Source organism: Pan paniscus, chromosome 1 (genome assembly GCF_029289425.2).
Source record: "Pan paniscus chromosome 1, NHGRI_mPanPan1-v2.0_pri, whole genome shotgun sequence".
In the NCBI taxonomy this organism is placed as follows: domain Eukaryota; kingdom Metazoa; phylum Chordata; class Mammalia; order Primates; family Hominidae; genus Pan; species Pan paniscus.
The window spans coordinates 146,346,432-146,369,345 of record NC_073249.2 but is presented as its reverse complement, the minus strand read 5'-3'; the positions used below and the strand labels follow the sequence as shown (position 1 = coordinate 146,369,345).

Genomic DNA, 22,914 nt, shown 5'->3' with positions numbered 1-22,914 from the left:
AATCTATGCATACTTTTCATTCATTTAGGAAAGATCCAGCAGTCTCTTACGATGCACCCAGCACCATGCTAATTTAGAGAGAGAAAGCAGTGAAGCAAATAGGAACAATTCTTTCTCTCTTCAATTTTAGAGCCTTGTCACTGAGGCAGACATTGTAACAAAACAAAATAAAACCAACCCCCCTCCTCCCTATACCTCCAAAGTACACACTAGGTTATAGACTGACGGCAGGGGGACCAGGGTTTGTATTTTTGCTCTATCATTGACTAGCTCTTTAACCTTGGACAAATCACATCTTTAAGCTTCAGTGTCTATAATGAAAAGTTAATAATAGACCCCAGTATTCGAGTTATTGTGAAGATTAAATGATTCATGGTAAATTGCTGACTCATTGACTAGCACATAGTAAGTATTTAATGTTAATATTTTACTGTATAAGTAGATATGCTGTGTTAATTGAAAGAAAAACACAAGGTGTTTTGAGAATATATAACCAAGGAATCTAATTAAGATTCCATACAAATAGTGCAATCTTATACTAAACTAAAACTACCCAGTTTTCTGTATACTTACGCTTTCTGTAAACTATATGGAGTTGAGGCTTCCAGGGACTCTATGTGAGACTGCCAGCTTTGGATTTTCTAATCTGACATTAGTAAGGTAACACTGATCGATTCACCCTAGTTCTGAAGCAGAATCGTAACATAAAGGACTGCCAGTATGTCCCCTGGTCTTGTTGGCTGGAAATGTTATTTTCATACAACCATTTTCATTTTTAGTCGAGCAGCACTGAAACTTTCCAGATTCCTTGCTGTTTGGCAAATGTCTTAATTGGTTATATTTTGCTACCCTGGGCACACTATTAGACAAAATTGCAACAAAAGACATCAATAAAAAGCAGAAAGCTTCAGATTGTTAAAATCGTGAATGTTATTAATACTATTAAAATGCTAATTGCTGTTTAGAGGAGATTCAGTTGCAATTCTAAAGGAGGAAATGCTTAGGCTGCAGGATCTGAGGCATGGATTGTTTGTTCCCTAAAGGGGAGAAAATTCACTTTTAATTTATATGAACAAGAAGGCATTCCAAGGAGGTACACTGAAGTGACTGTAGACCTCCTAGGGTCAGAGCCACCTTCAGCTTCACCCCCACCCTAGGTGGTCCTTAATTGCCACTACAGACTGCCTGGCTGGAACTTATTGTTTGCACTGCACATGACCTTGGATGAAAACTAGAGCGCTATGAATTAATCCCTGTAATATTTTGTGTTTAACATCTGTGTTGTCACCAGCTATTATTCAGAGGACAAGAAAAAAAATAGCCAGATCTATCTCCTATTACATTTTTTTTTTAAGTCTACGCTATTGTTTCCCAAGGACTCCTTAAATGGATCACCTATAAATGAGTGAATCCATTCATTTTCTTTATTTTCTGAAACAAAAGTCTACAGAATTTAGGGGATAATACCAAAACCAAATAAGACTATTTTTTCAATAATAGGAATCCCCCAGATATCTCAGTTTCCTCTATCTATATTGCTATCATCTGTCTTTTCTTTTCCAGTATCTGTTTTAAAATAGGGGAGGATTCCAAAGCACATATATCAAAATAAAATGATTTCATGTATCAGTTACAGCTTTATTCATTGATGAAATGTAGTCACCACAGGGAGAAATGTAGCAACAACTTAGCATCCAGAAATAATACAGAACACTGTGCTGCAGTAAATGAAAAATACCTGCAAGAGGAAGTGAGTTAATAAAAATTCAATTACTCAAATGGGAACTTTTCCAAGACCCCAGGGTTAACACCTAGATTAAACTCTCACTCACTCTCTCTCTCTCTCCACACACACACACACACACGCACGCACACACACACCTGGCTTTATTAGTTGTCAGAAGTGTTTAAAAAACTCCTTTTCCTTTTATATAAATACAAGAGATACATTTATGGCTAAAATAGTTTTTATATCATCAAGCTGAGAACTAGTTTTACATAGGAAGCTAACAATAACAACAATAATAATCACAAGGATTAGAAAGAAAATGACAAAGTGTGTTGGACACGACACAGAAAATTTGAAGGCAGACCCCAACACTAGGCTGTAAAATTAAGTAATGAACAGTCACTGTAGAGGGCAGAGTGACTCACAGAAGAGTCAGATCTTTGGTCTTTGATTTCATAGCTCCTTCTTAGATCTTCTCTTAGAGGTTATGGAAAGGAATGATCATCTTGTGAGGCTATTTAGGGAATCTGAACATAAAAGAAAATAGAGTTACAGATGGGTGTTAAGAGACCATTTTACTCTACTTCAATAATGTGAAAAACAGAGTAATTAGCATGGAGAAAAAAATAAGTAAATACGAGCCTAGAATACATCCTATACAGAACTTGAAATATTTTTATAGCCCTAATGTGTACTGAACTTATGTGGAGAGAATAATTTCAGAATGAAATATTTAGTTGGGGAGCCACACAAACTGGGCTCTCTTAGATGCTAACTGATTATGGGAAGCAAGAAGTGAGCAGCATGGAAAAGAAATGGTAAGAATTTAGTTGAAGGAGGAAGACATCTGGAGGTTCGGCCCCAGTTAAAAATTCATAGGCAAATCCTGCTGGAAAGGGAGTTAGCAGTTTAATGAATAAGTTATTACCTAAACCCCAGGAGGTTAAAGGTTAACAGAAAGGACTTCAACAATGATGTCTTAAGTGCTCCTAACTAGACACATAATGTTTAGTGTGCTGCCATTTTTTCTGAGTGTTAGTTTTAAGTAGACTATTGACAAATTACAGATTTTTTTCACGTATTGAAATTATATTCCAGATGATTTTGAGATTTACTGGTATAATATTCGCCTCATGAGGTAGGATGGAAGGGAAGAAATAGAGAAAAAATGTTCTGCTCTGAAATAAATGTGGTGTTTCCTGACAGCATTTGTCAAGGTAAGGTGTTGTCTTTAAAATGGGACATCTAGTTTCAATTTACATTATGCTTATTTCTAAGACTTCTATTTTTTGAGTTTTATGAGTAGATTCTGCTTTTCTCTATCATTTATTCAGATTATGACCACATGTGGCACTTTCTTGTATGGAGTGGTGAAAGTGGGGAAGGAAGAGAAAAGATATTTTACAGTAATGTCATATAGTAATCCTGTTAAGATTGGAGTTTATGCAAAAAACACGAGATAAAACATTATTGTGATATTTCTTATATCAAAGTACAATTTTCATTCCCTCAATTATTTTTATGTTTTAAAAATGTTTTTCCCTCTTTTTGTCAAAGGCAGCCTCAATAATAGTTATCATATCTCAGTGTTTCTGTTCTTAAGGCTTTCAATACTATCAATCTTTCTATTTTTTTAGTAGATCACAAGTTTTAAAGAGTGTATTTTAATATAATACTCCTATTATAGGCCTATAAAATATTTAATTAAGAGAATATAATTTTCTTACTATGTTTCTGTGATTATTCATACCCCGCTCCCTCTTCCCAGAACACTTACTTGCTCCATTAGATTCTTACACAGGACCCTTTCTTTTTCCTATCGTAATTCTCATCATAATGTGTTATCTCCCAGCCACTTTTTCAAAGTATATTTCCTTAGACTTAATTAGATTAAGAAAAGAGCAGTAACTAAGGCTTCTACCTCTTAATGAAAGCTTCCTTAGCTTTACAAATACCAGGCCAGATCTCTGAAGTTACTGTTTGAAAAGACCTGATTCTAAAGCACTTTTATCCACATTTGACTCTCTTGAGGCATTGGTTTTTTCCACTTCAACTCACTTAATTGCACATGTCCCCAGTCAGACTGCCTAAAGAGAATGACTGTGTCTATCTTGGTCAGTTTTTACCCCGGCACTTAACACAGAGTCTCAAATAATGCCGGCAAACAACAAATATTTGTTATATTAATTCAGATTCTACATAACATAGAAAGCAGAATCAATCATCAACGTAATAGATTCTGCTTAATTATAAAGAAATAATTTAAAATAACAATAATAATGATGATGATAGTTAACATTTATCAAATCTTCCCTAAGTGCCTCAGACTTTTCTAACCATTTTGTACAGATTAAGTATCACAAGTCCAAGAGGTAAATGCTATTTTAATCTTTACTTTTTAGAGGAGAAAACAGATCACAGCAAGTTTGAGGACATAGTCTTTAGTCAAACACCCAGTAAGGGGTAGAGGTGATACTGACACTGTGTTAACACTTTTAAGCCTCTGACATTTTATTTGTAAAGCAGCTGCTTAATATATCTACATAACTAAACCTCCCTTGCATTCCTTTTACTACCTATCATGCAGTTACTAATTCAATAAGATCTTTATTATGCCTTAATATTCTATATTTCTCTTCCTAATTTTCTTTTAGAGAAGTGAACTGTATACAAATGAACTATCCTAATCATTTTCAAGTTATTATGCATGCCCCTACTCATTTGTTAGAAAACTCTTTTCTCTTAATTATCTTCTTTTCTCACAATAAATTGGTTAAAGCTCATATTATACATATTAGTTTCTGAATTTCTTCCTGCTAAGATTAACCCATGATTATTTGAGAAACCTTCAGATTTGTCCTTGCAAACTTGAACTGCCTCTGGTTAATTGGTTCCTTCTACAGCTCTTCCTTTCTACCACTGACTTGCAGTTACCTCCAGTTATTGAGCAGCTCCTTACAAAGTTATCTGATATTTGAATCCCTCTTTTCTAGAAGACATGCAATCTGTTACGCTTTAATTAGCAGGATTATCCTGGGCTATACCTGTCTTCTTCACTAACAGAATTTCTACCTCATATTACTTCTGATTATCAACAACTGGCTTTCTTAGCATCTAACACACTGGAAATTCTGTGTGCTTGATCCCATTTTTAACAGTGCCAAATTTAAATCAAATGTGGTTCATGTGGCCAGGATATTTATTTTTTCTATTTTTTAATTAGTTTTATGCTTTCAGTAACTAGTAGATCAAGAGGCATTTCATACCCCTTAGAAACCTGTAGTTTCTGTATGGTAGAAGATTTAAATAACATTGTTATTTAGGGAGATATATTTTTGTTTTCTGACTGATTTTTTCTCCTCCAAATCATAAAGGCTTTGTAAATCACTCTCAACATTTTATGAAAGTGACTTGCAAAATAAGATACTTAAATGTAAAATCTTAGTTGTCAGCCATCAATAAAATAGGCTGTATTGGCCGGGGCCACTCAGTTGCACAGTGTCATCTGGAAGTGAAGAATCCTTGGAAAGTTTTCTCTACTATCACCAAAAATTTTGGAAATCCATATACACATTCCTGATATTGATACAGACAGTCTTCCCAATAGTAAGGTATTTTACTTGAGACATTGAAGATTTATCTTGTTCTTTATAACAGTATAGATTGCTTAATTCAGCCAAGATATTTCAAAAGTCGGAAATTATATTTCCTCTATACCTGACCCAACAATATATTTGTAATTTTGAGTGAAATTTTGTTTCTTACACATGAACTGACAATGCATCTTCTGATCAGTAAAGAATACTAAATTGTGTTAACCAAATGCCCTACATGTTAAATCTATTTCTAATTTTCAAAACAATTTACAGTGTCTACTACTTTTAATTCTAAATATGTAAAATGCTCTAAAAATGTACGTTAAACACTCATCACTGCTTCTAAAACCTGCCTCCATTGATAGCAACCTGATCCATTTCACTATCATTGTTTTCCCATATTACTAGTATGATAACTAGTTGCCTTATTATACCCATGATGTATTCCCTGCAGTCTGTTCTCAACATAGAAGTCAAGTGAGTTCATCCCTTCTTTGCTCAAAACCTTAAGGGCTTCCTATCTGAGTAAAAGAGACAAATTCCTTTTGATGACAAGATTATTTTTAATCTATTCTTCCATAACTTCTTTGACTTCACCTTCTTCTAATTTCCTACTTACTCTTCTCCAGTGCCATTGGCTTACCTGTGCTATTTTTTTATTCCTTTTCTTTTCTTTTTCTTCTTCCTCTTTTTTCTTTAATAAAAAAAAATACAGACAAAATTATTTTCCCTTGTTGTTATTTCTGTCTAGAATGTTGCTCCCCTCAGGGGGTTCACTTCCTCTCCCACGATAAGAGAGAAAAACAGGAAGGGTAACTTGGAAATAAGTTAGTTTTAGAAGCTGTGAACATCTAATTTTTAATAATCTAGGATTGAATTACGATAGATATTTCTTAATACACAGGATTATTTTCAATATCAGTCAACATGAAAATATGAAAATAAATGCTTGATGTGATGTATAATACAGACCATCCTGCTTAATATGCACACCAATCCCCTTCTAGTATGTTTTCTTCTGCTGTAAAGACTGGAAAGATTTTTTTATTTTAATTTTTTTTGAGACAGAGTCTCGCTCTATTGCCCAGGTTGGAGTGCAGTGGCGCAATCTCGGCTCATTGCAGCTCACTGCAACCTCTTCCTCCAGGGTTCAAGCTATTCTCCTGTCTCAGCCTGGCTAATTTTTAAATTTTTGTTATTTTTTTTTAGATGAAGTCTCGCTCTGTTGCCCACATTGGAGTGCGGTGGTGCAATCTTAGCTCACCACAACCTCCGCCTCCTGGGTTCAAGCGTTTCTCCTGCCTCAGCCTCCCGAGTAGCTAGTATTACAGGCACACACCATCATGCGCAGCTAATTTTTTTATTTTTTGATAGAGACAGGGTTTCACCATGTTCGCCAGGCTGGTCTCGAACCCCTGGCCTCAAGTGATCCACCCACCTCGGCCTCCCAAAGTGCTGGGATTATAGGCGTGAGCCACTGCGCCTGGCCACTAATTTTTGTGTTTTCAAGTAGAGATGGGGTTTCTCCATATTGGCCAGGCTGGTCTTGAACTCCTGACCTCAAGTGATCCACCCCCCCTCAGCCTCCCAAAGCGCTGGATTACAGGCGTGAGCCACCGTGCCTGGCCAAGTTTTTTTTTTTATGCAATGTATAGTTTCCCTTATAATTATGGTTTTGGAAGTAAGACTTCGATTTGGAGCTTCATGGAATGAGAGGCAGGACAGAAAGTGTCCATTTTTGCTGCTGGAGAGTGTAATACTGGTGTGCAGTTCTGGACTAGCAAATATAGTTGAAATGTCCCAATTCTATAGTTAGCCTTCTGATTCCACATCTTGCCTAATCATGGTTGGCTGAGGCAGCAGTTTCCTTGATGGTCAAGTTCTAAAGTGTGGCTTTGTGACTAATTGCCTGTGATAAGTCCCTTTGTCTTTAAAGTAGAACAGATTTTGTTCTCTGTGACACTGCTGACTGAAACAGTTGGTGTGTTTTTTAAATTTTTTTTCTTAAAGTGCAGAAGATTGCATTATCTGTTAAAATATGCCTTAATCTTTGTGATCTGAACATGATACAGAACTTTGGGAATATGCCAGCATACAAAAACATTTTTGTTTAATCATGACATTTAAACTAACCCTCTACCAAGATAAAAGAAGAAAGTGATGTACTAGTAGAGCAGAAATCCACTAGATTGGTTCAAGTTTATATAGCGTAAAGGAGTACTACCTTTTGTAACCTCTTTGATTTTTTTCTGCCTTTGAAGAAGGAAAGGTCGAAAATAAAGCACTGATGGAAATACATGATAAATAAGGTAGGTCTCATGGCTACACATCATGAAAAAACTAAGCACAACATTAGAAAGAGGAAAATGTGTCAAATATATTCAGTTAACTATACTATGTTAGGATTAAGATATACTACTGTGCTGGAAACACAAAACATCAAGTATTTCACAATATGATAAAATCTTTCATCCCTGCTAGTGACTCAAATAAGTATGTGTTCCTTGCCATTTACAGAAAGGGCATGTCTTATTATTTCTCAATATTATGAGTATGTCAAATGCATCTTCACATATATGTAAATAAAATCTTGAGCAGGTCATCCTTTGGACAGTGATTCTATGTATTTTCACAATGGATATGCAAATGTAGTTATACATACATATATATGAACAACAAATACATATAAACAAATCATCATTTCATTATCATCATCATCATCATATCTTAGGTGTTTAATGGGCACCTATTTGCTTTGAAGTTCATTATGTAATGGAATTCAGGTAAAAAAGCAAATGGCTTCTCATTGTAAGCAGCTTGAAGTATATTTAAGAAAAGAAAACATAACATTTTTATTTTATGGTTTACTGGCTTACTCTCTACTACTCACCATCAGAAGTAACAGAACATAATTTAGCATCCTGGAAATTATATCTAAAAAAGATATTGCAGTAATCTATGGTGGGTATATATGATTTAGCAGAATCACCTGAGACTAAGACATGTGGATTTAATATAAAGTAAGATAAACTTGATATGATCATCAACAATGTAATGAAGTTTGAGGCTGAAATGCCAGAATTATAATATTTAAAACAAAAGATAATCATTTTATTGTAGTTAAACAATCCATTTAGTTCTAAATATAAGACACACACATACACACACAGACAGATGGATGGATGGATGGATAGATAGATAGATAGATAGATAGATAGATAGATAGATAGACAGATATTCTCCTGGAATATTTTTAGGCAAGAAAAATAAGTATAACTAAAATACCTGAAACTCTGAAAGCTTGCTTTGCCCAGAAAAAGGAAGACGATGGTAGAAAGGATCAGGAAATAGTTGCCAGGTATGAAAGCAATTTGACAGATTTAGTCTCAATTAAAAACAAATAACTTTCTCTTAGAGATGTCAAGAAGTAAAATATACTTAATCAAAGGATACCAAGCTATCTGTCAGAGGAACTGCTCAAGCAAAATTTATTTGACAAGTGGGTTGAAATGATTCAAAGGAAAGCCCGACCGCTGAAATGTATTGGACCAAACTTTAATTTCCCTTTCAACATCAAAATACTATGCTTTTGAAACACACATTAAAATAAGCATACAAGTCAATAAATGCCAGTCACCAGATAATTTGTAAGTGCTAAGAGAGTTTAGAGATGGTAGAGAAAATAACTTCTATGGTGGAAAAAAAGCCTCAAAAAAGTAATGGGATTTTAATTGGATCTTTAGGGGAAAAAAAGGAGTACATGTTGCAAACATTCCAATAAAGGGAAGACATCTGATCAAAGATAAGAAAAACCCAAATATGTGTGGAATTTTCAGGGGAAAAAATGATAAAATATTCCATTTGTATAGTTTATACCAATTTTCAAAATTCAAAACAAACATTACACATTTTATTCTCATAATGTCCCTGTAAGAAAATAATGTTACCTACACTGCAAAAAGAAATGAAAACTTAGGCTGGTCACAGTAAAACTTCAACTAGGACCTGTACTTTCTAACTTGCTTACAAGTGTTCATTCATTCTACTCTATCTTAAATGACATTCCATGGAGCAGAGTGTAATCTTTTTTTCATAGTAGATGTATATATGAGTCTCATCTTGGAACTCACAAAGAAGTTCTAAATTTTGAGCACTGTGAAATGCATATTTATTGTCCCACAATTGAATATGTGTTTGCATGGGAAATATGTTTCTTTGAAGGTATTCTTTGAATCCAGTTATTTCAAAGACGAATAAATTATATGCCACTATGGCTTCCTTCATGTTGCACGTACAGCTATTATAAAATCCTCTCGCGTTAAAGTTAAAGCAATTCATATAGTAGTAGTTATTGTTGAACTTTTAAGATGCTATGCTTATTTTTGCTATGTGGAGGGAGAAAGTCCAAGCCTTCTATTTATGTTCCATCTCCCTGGAGCACCCATCCCCTTGTTCTTTTTGCCTGAATAACTATTATTCATCAAATCTTAGTTTAAATGTTACTTCTTCAGGGGAGTCTTTCTGAGCCCCTCTTATAGATCTAGTAAGTTTCCCTTTTGTATGTTTTACAGCACTCTGTATTTCCCATTTGTAACATAAATCATAATTGTAACTAAATATTTTGCAGAGTTATGATTTGTTTAATATCCAATGTCCTGAAAGACTGAGTTCTAAGAGAGCAGGGAATTCTTTCCTCTATATCCCCAGCAACAAACACAACAATGTGCACCTGTAGACACCTAACTATTTTTGAAGCAAATGAACAAATGAATGAGTGCTAAAATTGAGTGAACCATTAAAAAAAAGTGCTGATGATCTTTCAATTAGTAATTATTGTTAAGTGATAAGTTTCATTGCAGCATAATTTCTTATTTTTTTCTTAGAAGCTGTTTCTGTTGAAATTTAGTAAGATCCTCTTTTCAAAACAATAACAAAAATGAATATATTTCCCTTAGCACACTTTTTATAAGGTGACTCAAGAAATTGGGATATCCTGTAGAATATTAGGTACAGCAAGTGTTGGAATTATGCAGCAATCACAGGATGGAATTTTTGAAACATTTTTAGATAAGTGTAAAGAAAAGAAACTGAGTGTGTGCTCCTGACACAGGAACAGGTATTTAATAAAATAAACATAGTTTATAGATCACATGGGGCCTTTCTGTGACTGAAAGTAGAAGCATTGGCTGATTAAAAAAAGAAAAAGTGAAAGTAATTGTGTTTATTTTCATTAGTTTAGTCACTCTTAGTTAAGACTTTGGTGTAGGCTACCTCTCCACAGGATGAGCTTCAGTGAAATCATCTTTAAATGCAATCGCAGCACTTCATTAATTTACATACATAAATTATAAAATATACACATATACGCAGTCCCATCTCTAACAACCTTATTACAAAATGCTACTTGAAAAAGTTTTAATAACGTTAACCTTTCCAATGACAAATGCTTTTTCTTCTTATATGTCCACAAGTCATCAGACAAATTTACCAGGGGTGTTCCACAAATAATGAGGAAGGATACCATTTGTGTTCATAAATTTAGTCAGTTTGTCTAGGTGGAAGGATCATATATCATAAGTCTATAATTTTATTTAAGGTATGTGGTTTACAGACTTCTAATAAACTTGATATGCATTAAAGTAGAGAAGAGTAAGCAAAAAAAAGTTTTCCTAAAGATCCAAGTAGTTTTTGATAACTGTTTAGATGAATAATAATCTCACTAGAGGTGATATTTCACATATAAAGATATTGAGATACATGTTCAAAATATCAATATGTTGCATAATATTTAAAGCATATTCAGTAACAACAGTTTAAAAAAAATCTAATGAGATACATCTCACTAAGTATATTTATAAATGGAAAAGCAAAATTTAAACGGCGTTTGAGATTGATTTCATGCATTCTATCTAGTATTATCATTTTATCTCAATACACAGATTTCCACAGAGATATATAACTAGGTCATAATACAATCTCCACACTTATTACTAATTAATTATGTGCAAATGGAAAGAGCACTGATGGCAAAAATTTGCCAACCCAACAACACTTGAACCATGGAGGGTTACATTGCCAAGTGTTGAATTTGTCAGTTCTCAAATTATAAAAGATTAAGTCACAGACAGTATTCATATTACTGCATCATATCTGTAAAAACTTATTATGATTTATTAATGTGTTAGTCATTGGTCATCATTAACCCTATAGAAAGTCAAAAGTGTCAGTCAATTAATCCCTATTAGAGGACTAGCCATGGAAAAAAACCCTTGGATGTCTCAATCACCTAACATAATAAATTTTTATGGCCGCATTTACTTACAGTAAAATACACTCTACCAATATGTAACTAAAATATTATTGAAATATAATGTTACTATATGAGATATGGATGGCAGACTAATTCATTGAGACATCAAAATTATAGTGGCAAAGCATTTTATGTGTTGTATAATTCTTGCACTGTAGCAGCTTCTTTTCTTTTCTTTTTTTTTTTTTTTTTTTGAGATGGAGTCTCACTCTGTCACCCAGGCTGGAGTGCAGTGGCACAATCTCGGCTCACTGTAACCTCCACCTCCCAGATACAAGCAATTTTCATGTCTCGGCCTCCCGATTAGATGCGATTACAGGTGCCTGCCACACCATGCCTGACTAATTTTTGTATTTTTAGTAGAGATGGGGTTTCTCCATGTTGGCAAGGCTGGTCTTGAACTCCTGAGCTCAGGTGATCTGCCCGCCTTGTCCTCCCAAAGTGCTGGGGTTAAGGCGTGAGCCACCACGCCAGGCCTGATGTAGCAGTTTCACTTGGTTATTAAATCAGTAAAAGTCTAGGAAAATGTGACTTTTCTTAATAAAATCTCTCTGCTATGCGCCCGTGAGGATGAACAGTGAGCAATCGAATTTATTTTGTAATGTCATAATTTGTCTTGTGTTGAGAAGACAATATAAAACAAAGGTGCTTCTGAGCTCAATACTACACTGTTTATGATGAAACCAAATATTACCTCTTCTAGTTCAGGCAGTTGTTATCTTGGTAATACCCATCCTAAGTCATTAAAACAGTAATTGAAAAATACTTGTTAACTACTATAATTGTAGGTTTTATTATTCATCAAAATAAAGGACTGCTCACAACGTACATCTTGTGTCATTTATGACCAATCGTTACTACACTACAAAGCAATTAAAAATACCTATTTCCATGAAAAATAATTGTAAATATATTTATTAATATAGTTCTAATGGATTTTAAATGAAATAGCACAATATGCAAGAAACTCTTATTTGCCTAATTCATCCCCTGAAAGAGCTAATTGGAATTCCTTGAGCAAACATTATTTTTAAAAATATCAAACCCAAAGTAAGTACTTCTGTGAAAATAAAAGAAAATCAAAATAAATGACTTTCCTGGAAGACAAAGAAATATGTTCTAATATTTGAAAAATAAATATCAAACACATTACATTGCTCCTGGCTGTAATATATAAAATGTGATCTCAACGTACTGTGAAAACTGAGAAGGTGATTGGCTATTGCAGAGTTTGTAAACTACAGTAGGATCTGTGTTTCCTGTAAGTTAATGTCATACATTCTAAATTGAGATTTTTTTAAGGATTGTACAATGCAACATAATTAACTTCCATATGCTATGAATAGCTCAATATTATATGACAAATCCAAGAATTACAGAGTCAAGAGATTTAATGTAAAAGTTAAGGGTATTTTCTAGCTAATTGATACTTTAAAAGTAAACCTATTTCAACAAAACAAAATGAGAAAATAAATGCAAAAGCAGTTTTTAAATTAAAAACAATTTAAAGTTCGAAAAAGTAGTATTCAACTCTTTCTCACTTTCTTTGCCCACGTTTAATTATGAACTATTAGAATATGAAAGCATTATTAACCACTATAAATCAGGGTAAAAACCAGTGGTATAGGTTAGGAGCTACATTTTTGAATTATGTTTGAAGCAGTTGAAAAGGGTGAAGGATTGTGTAGGAAGTGGTGAGGGGCTGATGGAATCAGGCCAGGTTTTGCTGGACTCTTGCCTACAATTATAATTAGATGAGTTAAACCTTATTACTGGTACAGAATGTATCACTTTTAGAAGGAATTAAGAATTTCCTTAAAATTTTACTCAACTCAACATTTTACCTATTAAAAGCATCTAAGTTACTCCTATCAGTAGATACAACTTTATGTCCACACCTAGAGATAGGTGTTGATATGGGCCACTTTATTTGTTATGTAATGGGCATTTTTAACGTAATTATTAATTCAAGGAATGGTTATGATCTTAAGTGCAGCAGAGTAGAACAAGACACGTTGAATCAAATATATCTTAGTTCAAATTCTCACTCTATCATTAATGTGTGGAGTGGCCTTGAAAGTTCTATAACATGCAATACATTATTCATCAGCATGTCTGTTTTATTCACAGCTGATAATGCCTACAACATTGATTAGTGTCTGACACATGCTAGGTTCTCACTGAAAACTGATTTCCGGCATGCAATAACATGAAATCTTATCCTTTAAATCATGCATCAGCTCTATTAATGTTTAATATGAAGCAAAAATGACAGAAATCTTTGGGAAACAGTCTTCTGTAATTTGGTACTTGACATTTGGCCCCTTAAGAGGCTTCAGGGAATCTCTAACACTTTTATGTAAAATTTACATGTTATGTAAATTTGTATATTCTGTGTAAATTTTCTAGAGTTTTATGACTTCATTGTTTATTGAGATACCTGTTTCAAACCTCTTCCATTAACTTGCTGAACTTCTTTGTGCTTCAGTTACATAAATTTGAAAATTATAGAATGAATGAGAAATTAAATGAAGTAATATATGTAAAGTACTTAAATAATGACTGGTATATAGTAAAGGTGTCAGAGGCATGTGAACCAAAACAACTTCATCTTGAGTAGGAGCTGGGTAAAATGAGGCTGAAACCTACTGGGATGCACTCCCAGATAGTTAAGGCATCCTATATCACAGGATGAGACAGAAGGTCAGCACAAGCACGGTGGCTCATGCCTGTAATCCCAGCACATTGGGAGGCCGAGGCGGGTGGATCATGAGGTCAGGAGATCGAGACCATCCTGACTAACACGGTGAAACCCAGTCTGTACTAAAAATACAAAAAAATTAACCGAGCAGAAATCAATGTACTTTACGTTCTTAGCTCCCACAATTTAGCCTAAATATTTGCCCTAGCATTCTTATACTAGTCCAAGCAGGCATTAGGTCATAGCCTGTTCCTCTTCCTTATCTGAAGATGTTTCTACCTTTCTCAGCATTCCACAAGTTACTTCCTCCTTCCTTTGTTGTCCTCTGCCTTTGCCTCGTTTAAAAAGTTCTAAGTTGCTAGACAATCAGGACAAACAGAAAATGTAAAGTCCCGTTCCAGCCAATAAAAACCAGACATGGCAGTAAGGTGGACACATCAGGTTATAAATGACCCTGTCTCCTTTGTTCAGTGTACTCTCATGACAAAACTGCTAGCAAGTGTACCCTTTCTGCAGAAAGTAAAAAAAAAAAAAAATAGCCTTGCTGAAAAAAATAAATTTATGTTCAAGTGCTATTTCTTTGTGACATCAAAGAACAAACATTTCTAACATGGACCAAACCAATGTATTTCTCAAATGTATTTGATGTCTCATGCCTTTTTAAAATGTATAAAAGCAAGGTGCATCCCAACCACCTTGAGCACATGTTCTCAGGACCTCCTGAGGGCTGTGTCATGGGCCACAGTCACCCATATTTGGCTCAGAATAAATGTCTTCAAATATTTTACAGAGTTTGACTCTTTTTGTCTACACAACAAAGGTTAAAAACCACTGTTATGAGTAATAAGAATGGAAATTGTAGGAAAAAGATCTCTAAGATCTCCCAAATTTTTCTGTTTCATAAAAACAATGAAAACACTGGCAAAAAACATTTTACTAGAACTCTAGAAAATAATCTAACATGTGCAACAATCCAAGGATCATTTAATGAAGAAAAGCAGTTTAATCTTGTTTAAAATAGTGAATTTTGTGGTACTTTAACTTACCTTATTTTTATCCTCCTTTTTCCAACTTCACGGTACTCTTGAAAGCCAACAGCTCACAATTACGGTGACAATGAGCAGCCTAGCAGCCACTGGAGATGACTTAACAGATGTGTAGCTCTCCTAAATTCCCTGGAAAACCCAAATCTCAGTATTTGCTTTTATTTGGCCTGTCTTATAGATGTGCTAATATAATCAGTCCTTTCCCAAGGGACAATTGTCAAAAAAAAAAAAAATCAGTAGCAGTTGTTTAACATAACACATGCCTGGGGCAGTGATAGCAGTTGAGGCTAACAAGAAGCTGAACAAAAACTTAAAAGGAAAAGAAGAGAATGAGATTGCCATAGGAGGATTTAAAAAGTTCTGACAAATTCCTGGGAATGTTGAAAGACACATTAATTCATATGGCTGTTCACACACCAAAGAAACACCTGAAAAGTTTTGAAGATTTCACCTCTGGCTGACCTTGGCGCTTTATGAAAGCAAATAGTACAGGTTAAGAAAGAGTTTAAACAGCCTACCTGAGTGTTGAAGGCATATCCTAAATCACTGGATCCCCTTGCCAAAGGCTAGGACACTTGTTGGCTTTCAGTCATTTAAGAAAACCTCTGTCTAATTATTAGCCAACCACTAAGCTAATTAAACAGAAGCTTCAATGGCAACATATTACAAACAATACAAACCATAACGATTTAGCTCAGGAAAGTCATGAAACAAATAGCAACAACAGCAAGCTCTGGGTCAAAGAGAAAACTTGACTTCCAGAGATACCACACAATATTATTTAAGATGTCCAGTTTTTTAAAATACAAGACATAGAAATAAAGAAGTATGGCCTGTACAGGAAAAAAATAAATAAAAATAAAAAGGAGTCTCATGTTAAGAGAACTAAAGGAAATTATAAAACAGTACCTCACCAGCTAGCATATAGAAAATACTATTATAATAAAATGATTTTTTAACAAGAATCAAGTACAGATTCTGGTGTTGAGAAGTATGGGTGTTGAGAAGTATAATAATTGGAATAAAATATTACTAGAGAGGCTCAACAGAGCATTTGAGCTGGCAGAGGAAAGAATTGTAGACTTTAAGATAGGTCAATAACTATTATCCAGTCATGGGAAAAGAAAGAAAAATAATTAAGAAAAATGGGTACAGCCTCAGAGACCTATGACATATAACATTAAGTATACCAACACACACACAATAGGAGTTTCAGAAGTTGAGGAGAGAGAGTAAAAAGCAGGAAATATAATTGAAGAAATAATGACCCCAAAACTCCTACACTTGATGAAACATTTTAATCTACAAATCCAAAAAGCTCAATAAACTAGAATAAACTTAAAGAGATCCATATCTAGACATGTCATAATCAACCTGTCAAAAGCAAAACACAAAGGTTGAATTTTAAAAGCAGTAAGAGAGAAGATGCTCATCATGTATAAGAAACCATTAGTAAAATTGCAGGTGATTTCTAATTAGAAAAAAAAAAAAAGAAAAGAAATCCAGAAGGCAGTGGGATGACACATTTGAAGCATCAAATGAAGATATCAGCCAAGAATTCTATATCCAGCAATGTTATTCAATGAAAAACGAGAAGCAATTAAGACATTCTAAATAAACAAAAACTGAGAGAACTTATCAGTAGTAGGCCTTCCCTAGAAAAAATATTAAAGAGAATCCTTCAGGCTGAAATGAAAGACTATTAGATGGTAACTCTAATTCACATGAAGAAACAAAAGAGCACAAAGTTAACCACGTGGGATAAATATAAAGATAACATTAATGTGTTTTTATCTGTAACTTTTACATCTGATTTAAAATACAACTTGTAGGAGAATAGTTATAATTCTGGATTGATGGACATATGTATAAAGTTGTAATTTATAAAATTAATTCCATAGACTAGAGTAGAGGGATTTTGGCTATATATAAAAATATTTAACAAACTAAAAATAGATGAAAACTTCCTCAAACCAAGTAAGGTCGTCTATGAAAAACTCGCAACTAACATCCTACTTAATTGTGAAACACAAGCTTTCACTCTAAAGCAAGGAACAAGCCAAGGATATACACTCTTGACACTTCGGTGTTGTACTGGGGTTTCTAACCAGGGCAACTGGGCAACAAAAATAAATTTAAAGTATCAGATTGAAAAGGAAAAAGTACAGCTATCTCTATTTTTAGAGGACATGATCTTGCAAATTTGAAAATGCTAAGAAATCCACAAAAATACTATTTATTAGCCAGGCGCAGTGGCTCAAGCCTGTAATCCCAGCACTTTGGGAGGCTGAGGCCGGGAGATCACGACATCAGGAGTTCGAGACCAGCCTGGCCAACATGGTGAAACCCCATAATTACTAAAAATACCAAAATATTAGCTGCATGCCTGTAATCTCAGCTACTTAGGAGGCTGAGGCAGGAGAATCGCTTGCACCCAGGAGGCAGAGGTTGCAGTGAGCTATCACACCACTGCACTACAGCTTGGGTGACAGAGCAAGACTCTGCCCAATGAACAAAAAAACAAAACAAAATAAAACAAACAAAAAACCTATTTATTATAGCTAATGAACAAATTCAGCAATAATGCAGGGTAGAAGACAAATACAGAAAAATAAATTATATTTTCAATAATTAGCAGTGAATAATACAAAAACCAAAATAAGAAAACAGGTTCATTTACAATTGTAATGAAAAATAAAATACTTAGAAATAAATTGAACAAAATAAGTGCAAATATTATAGGGTGAAAATGACAAACATTATTGAAATAAATTTTATAAAAACCCTAAGGTAATGAAAAGACATTTTTGAGTTCATGAATTGGAAGACTTATTATTATGATGATGCCAATATTCCCCAAATTTATCTACAGATTTAATGCAATCTCTATAAATATCCCAACTGCCATTTTGCAGACATTGACAACCTGATTCCAACATTCATATGAAAAGGCAAGAGATCCAGAATAGTCAAAACTGTCTTGGAGAAAAAAAATAAATAAATAAAACAAAACAAAGTTGCAGGATTCACACTTTCGAAATTAAATTTGTAATAACTCTTGAATTCACATTTCAAAATTTAATGAAGACATTGTGGTACTGGCATAAGAATAGGCATATATAACAATGAAGTAGAACTGAACATTCAGAAATAAATCTTTACATTTATGGTGAAAGAATTTTCAATAAGGGTGCCATAATTCAATAAGAAAAAAAGTAGTCTTTCCAATAAATGAGTTGGAGACAACCGAATATTCACATACAAAAGAATGAAATAGGAACCTTACCTCACACTATATATAAAGATTTACTCAAAATATACCAACTACCTAAATAAAAGAGGCAAAACTGTAAAACTTTTATTAGAAAACACAGTCATAAATCTCAGTGACTTTAGATTAAGCAACGGTTTCTCAGATATGACACCAAAAGCACATACAACAAAAAGAAAAATAAAGAATAAATTGAACGTGGTCAAAATTAAAGCTGTTGTAGAGAATACTATCAAGAAAAATATATGGAAAGACATCTCACAGAATGGAATAAAATATTTGTAAATATTATTCTGATAAGGTTGTAGTATTGAGATTGTATATGAAGAACTGTTACAATTCAACAACAAAAAGACAAGTAATCAAATTTAAAATGGGTGAGAAATTTAAACAGACATTTTTCCAAATAAGATACAAACAGCCAAAGACCCCGGAACGATGTTCACTATAAATCATCTTTAGAGAAATGCCAATTAAAATCACAATGCAATAACACTTCATACCCACTAATAATGTTGCTACAATTAAAGAGATGAGGATGTTGTCAAGGATGTAGAAAAATGGAAGACTTCTACATTGTTTCTGGGAACATAAAATGGTGCAGCTGCTTTGGAAAATAGTTTGTCAGTTCCTCAAAAAAGTAAAAAAGTTGTGTTACCTCAAAACTCCACTGCTAGATATGTATCCAACAGAAATAAAAACATATGTGCACCCAAGAATTGTACGCAATTGTTTGTAACAACATTATTCACAGTTGCCAAAATCTGGAAACAACACAAATTGTTTAATTGATGAAAGAATAAACAAAATGTGGTATGTCTATACCATAAAATATTATTTAGCCATAAAAAGAATAAAGTACAGATACATGCTACAACATGGATGAACATTGAAGCATTATGTATTCTATGTCAAAGAAGCCAAACAGAAAAGCCATGTGCTATATTATTGATATTATATGAAATGCACAGAATAGGTGAGTTTATACAGACAGAAAGTAGATTATTATTTTCAAGGGGCTAGAGGGAGGATGCAATGAGGAGTGACTGCCAGTGAGTGTTTCTCTGAGGGGTATCTAATTCCAGAAATTAGATGGTGATGATGGCTGCAGAATTATTTCAAAATAAAATAAAAAAATAAAAACACTTCTATAAGAAGTGCTAATATTTTTGTGGCTTCATTACAATAAGAAAAATATTCAATGCTTAATAAGTGCCAGGAATGAGATATGCGATGGATAAAGATACACATTTTTTAACCCTCAGTGTACAGTGTAATGTAAAAGACAGACATATGTAAGAGAATTATATTAAAATGTTTCAATAAAAATGCTGGTATTATGAAGCAAAGGTACAAGGGACTGTAGGAGCTGATGCTAGGGATGACTAAAAGGGGCATAACTGTTTCAAGAAACTTAAGAAAATAAATTTTGAGCACACAGAATGACACACTGAATAAAGAGAGATGAATCTATAGAATCAGAAAGGCCTTGAAGAACCTTGTGAAGATTTTCATATTTATCTGTTGAGCAAAGGGAAAGAAAGCCATTCTAGAATTTTAAGTAGAAGAGATGAAGTACTATGATCATATCCGTATGAACAGAAGGAAGGTGTAAGAAATGCAGGAGAGAAAAGCAACAGTGAAAAGAAGAAAGCCAAGTAGGAAAACACTGTAGTAATCCTGAAGATAAATGATGCGGACTTGAACTGCTACAATTACGACGACACTGGAATAGTGGAAAGGTAAATGAATCCAAGAACAATTTAGGGGGCAAAAGGGACAAGACTTAGTGATGGATTACGCATGGTGTTTGGGAAATGATACAAAGTTCCTGGAAATGTGTCTTGACTTCACAACTGGATTTGTGGGAAAAGATTTGGGTTCATTTTTAGGATGTGATAATGTTATGGAGACATATAAATGGCATTAATAGGTGTTCAAAAAATATTTATTAAAGGCTAGTATTGAATGAATAACAAAAAGCCAATTGGTTGTAGCAGTCTTCATCTAGGCCTTGATGTAATAATTTTGGCTGGTGTCAAAGATCCTTTTTTAGTACTTGATAATAAAAACAAAAGTATTAAGAAAGCGGGAATCCTAATACAGAAGGAAAATCCTTTACAACTAAATAGTTAAGTAAGGAATAAATACACATTTTTTTTAAAAAGCTGGAGTGTTGTTGTAAAATTAGTTTCCAAATCCTTCTCACCAACTAATGGGTGGATATCTTACCCAAGTATAACTATGAAAAATGTCTCCATCCTGTTCTTAGGATTTCTTACTGATCTTGTTGATGTCTCATGATTGTGTCATAATAAAAATGTCTCCATATATAGTTGTTTAGTACTAATTGCAGAGAACATCTAATATTTCTGTCTAGAAATTTTTAAAGATCGCTTGTTAATGGAACAGTATTTTCAAATAAGCAGTTTGCTTTTATTGTGCTCTGCGTAATGCTGGCTGATGTGCCTTTTATTCAGTGAATGGTACTTATGTTCAGAACTGTGGCTCTCTGCTTTGTGTAATTATCCTAATACTCCAATGTTCCCCTGGCTGCATTAGTTGGATGAGTTATCCTCAAGTAAGTTTTAGTTTTCCTCTCCCCCTTAAGAAAAAGCTATTTCTTTCTTTCTTTTTTCCCTTTTTCTTATTTGAATACAGTAATGAAGTAGAAGAAAATAGTAAACAATCCCACAATAAATAATGACATGTAAGATTTTGGGATATATGCTTCCAAACAGTACACTTAGTATATTATAAATCATTTAATGTAACACGTACCAGTTGGTTTCTAAAAATATTTTCATTTTCAATAGCTATCAAACCTCAGTTATTAAAACCTGATTTGAAATTACTAATATAAATTATTTAACATTGCATATCATTAATGTATTATAATTACACATTTAATGTATTTTTCATATTTTGCTTTTATAAACTAAGCTGTAATAAGCATATGTCTGCATCAGTTCTAGCAAATTTGTGTCAATATTTCATTATTATAAATTCCTAGGAGACAATTTGCTAATTCAAAAGATATGTGCAATTTAAGTCTTTTGATACATATTAAGAAATTTGTTTACAGGATAATGCATACATTTAGTCTCTTCCTGATAATATGTGTCTTCAATCTTTTTTTTTTTGTAACTAGATGCTGTGTTGAATATTTGTGTTGATGATAAACATTTTAATTTTTTTTGTTTTCCTAGTAAAGTCCTACATAAAAATATTTTATACTTTATATTTCATTTTAGTTTTATAGGTAATGAAGAATGCCAAATAAATTAGTAATATTGGGCATCATTCATTTCTTTTAGTAACTTATATTAGCAGTCTAGTATTTCAAAACTAAGAGCAATGATGTCTACTGATTTGTGATCTGTCCCTTGAAAAACTTGCTCACAAAATTTCCTGAAACCATCTATTTGGGAGTTAGCATTTTAAAAATTTGTCAATTTTTGGACAAGTTTTTCAATTATTATATATCTTAAAATTAACATTGACCAATAAGATAATTATTTAAAAATTTTAAAATTTATTACCACAAAATCATATATTTTAACCATCATATATTTAACAATTTTTGTACTATCATCTTTAGCATTTGTCATATTCTGTATTTATTTTATCTTTTGACATCAGCTTGCAGTTTGTTTCTTCAAATAAATAAATTTTGCATTTTTACTAAGTAGAATTTTTATAATTTATTATTTTATATTTTATCTTTTTTAGGACTTTTTTAAGCAAAATGTGCTTATTACTCATTTTTCTTGTTTTAGTTTTTTCTAAACACTTTATGCTATAAGTTTTTTCTAATGTATCTTTGATATCAGTCAATGTTTTGATAGATACACTTGTTAAGTGAGTATAGCAATAAGTTTCTATTTGTCTTTGGCTCAAGAATAACTAAAAAGTACTTTTTATTTTGCAAGTGGTTTGATTTTTACTTTCTCTTTTGATTGATATTATTTTCTTATTTGTTATTCATTTGAGATTCTATTTTAAAAATACTTGCTGTACCTATTTTTCTCTTGCAAAGATACATATTTTTTGAGTAAAGAAAGGGAAGTTTTTCTCCCAACTCCTTTAGTTTATTACAGAATTGAAAGTTAATGTTGAACCACTATGTCTTTTGTTCCAAATTTTATTCATGAATTTAAAAAATTACAGCATACAGTGGAAAGGAAAGAAAGACATTTAACAAAACAACTTTACATGATACTGAGATGGCATTTTTTCAATTGGTGTCTAATGCTTGAAA

General features: G+C 33.1%; 1 long non-coding RNA gene across 1 annotated transcript in view; it reads left to right on the top strand.

The window, feature by feature from the left end:
• The first annotated feature begins 2,758 nt into the window (after positions 1-2,758).
• The window catches only part of LOC130541767 (uncharacterized), a 110,414-nt gene continuing 90,258 nt past the window's right edge, over positions 2,759-22,914 (top strand). The window contains exons 1-2 of the long non-coding RNA XR_008955870.1: positions 2,759-2,946; positions 7,587-7,634. This is a non-coding gene — a long non-coding RNA (uncharacterized LOC130541767). The remainder of the gene's footprint in view (positions 2,947-7,586; positions 7,635-22,914) is intronic.